The sequence below is a fragment of the Sinocyclocheilus anshuiensis genome, unplaced genomic scaffold (assembly GCF_001515605.1).
Source record: "Sinocyclocheilus anshuiensis isolate Anshui unplaced genomic scaffold, SAMN03320099.WGS_v1.1 scaffold641, whole genome shotgun sequence".
NCBI lineage: Eukaryota > Metazoa > Chordata > Actinopteri > Cypriniformes > Cyprinidae > Sinocyclocheilus > Sinocyclocheilus anshuiensis.
The window spans coordinates 167750-169882 of NW_015536503.1; positions in this window are offsets into that span (position 1 = coordinate 167750).

The following is a 2133-nucleotide window of genomic DNA, read 5'->3' on the forward strand; positions in this document are numbered from 1 at the left end:
GATAATCTGCACTAATCATAATTTGTGTGAAAGGGAATAAAAGTTGTTGGTGTTTTACTACCACTAGTGTTTAGTTCAGTTAAGTTTTAGGAGAAATGTAGGTTAAGGCATGTTTTCCAATGAGCCTTGGTTAAAAAAACAGTATTGTGCTATTAAGTTTAATCTAAGAGTGCCTTTCTTGTTTTTCAAACACAAACAGATGGAAAATTAGAAACGGTAACAGTTTAAACTCTCCTGCTCTCAGACGAAGTTGTGAAAAGATGCATTTTTTTTCTTTTCTTTTTTTTCAGACTGACTCCAAAAATTCATTTGGAATCTCCAAACCTGGATTGAGCCATTGTGTTCCCATAAAGTCCGAATGATTATTTTAGCATCTATGTCAATAAAGGTTTATTCATTATGTTCTTTTAGTTTATTGGTTTTAAGAGAAATATACGTTTCTTGTTTCGCCGCAGTTTAGCGGGCCTTTAATGCAAAGACAAGTCCTTAAATGGCATCTAAAAAGAGGAATTTCATTCTGGATTTGGAAGTGTGGGCAGTGATGTGCACACTTTTTCACATCTTTTCTAAACATTTAATATATGTTACCTGAATGTAAAAATCTAACCACACAACATGTACCGGAGACCTTCCATCATCCTGCAATGACCAATGTTCACCTCCCATCATTTTCATTGAGTAGCCAGTCATTTATATGACCTTTCTAGCTCTTAAGCTTCTGTTTTATATTCCAGCTTCACACAGAGATCAAGCAGAATAAATGCGATACTGATGATTTACAACTGAGAGAACTGAACTGTATTACTGTTGGGTTTTAAATGTTCTCACTTGGGTCATATGAGGACAGAAAGTTTTTGACCTCACACACACATGCTATTCATCTCTCTCTCTCTCTTTCTCCTTTTACTATCAGGAAGGGAAGATCTTGGAACGGGTGATTTTGAGCTACACAGAGAAGGACGATTGTGTATGTGTGTGTTAGAGAAAGACTGGTTGATTGAGCTCTAGTGAGCTGTCAGAATCACACCCAGACCATCCCTCATTAGTGAGCCAATACTGACCTTCTGCCTTCAACTGTTGGACTATATCCAGATCCTGCTACATGTTGAAGAACTCACCCACTCATCCTCTCTCACACACACACACACACACACACACACACAAACACAGATTCAGCAGCATTCACCCACTCACAAACACACACAACACACACATAGGTGTGTGTCTGTCTATCTATCTATCTATCTATCTATCTATGTATCTATCTATCTATCTATCTATCTATCTATGAGGAGCGATGCACCAATATTACAATTCTAGCTGGTACCAATAAACTACTTATTTTCCATGTTATGGCTGAATATTAATAATTTAAATAATAATAATAATGATAATAGTAATAATAATAATTGTCATAAATTTACAAAAAACAAACATTAAAAAATAATTTTAAATGCTACAAGTGAATATACAAGTAAATTTATAGTTTGCAGTATGAAAATGGATATTCATTTTGGAGTTATTAAATTATTAGTGTTTTTAAAAATTAACTTGAAGTGAGCGTTAGTTGATGACAAAAATAAAAACAAACTGAAATGAGCGTGCACAATTAAATATCTAATTATGCCCCAACATGGGATCATTTTGGTATATTAAAAACTATAATATCAGGCAACAACCTGATTGATTAAATAAAAAATTATTAAATAGATTTTGAATGTTTGCTGCATGAAGTTAAAAAAAATGTAAATATTTTCTAAAATTCATTAATTTGTTTGTTTATTTATTTATTCATTCTATTATTATTCACATTTTCACACTATTTAAAATCTCAGGGGGGTAAATAATTTATAATTTAAAATATTTTCATTTTAAATGAAATATTTTCATTTTACATTTTTTTCATTTCAAACATTTGCAATTTAAATAGTGAAACATTTTTTATTAAAATATTATTTAACATGTTTTTCTCATGGGGACCATTGGCTACTCCACACAATGTAAGTGACTTCAGGTTTTACTATCCTCTCAGTATAGGCAAAACCTAATCTACACACATACACACCTCCCTCTCTCTGCCTCTGCCTTTGCCTCTCACTCTCTCACTCGCTCTGTCTGCGCTCAGTTTAAGTG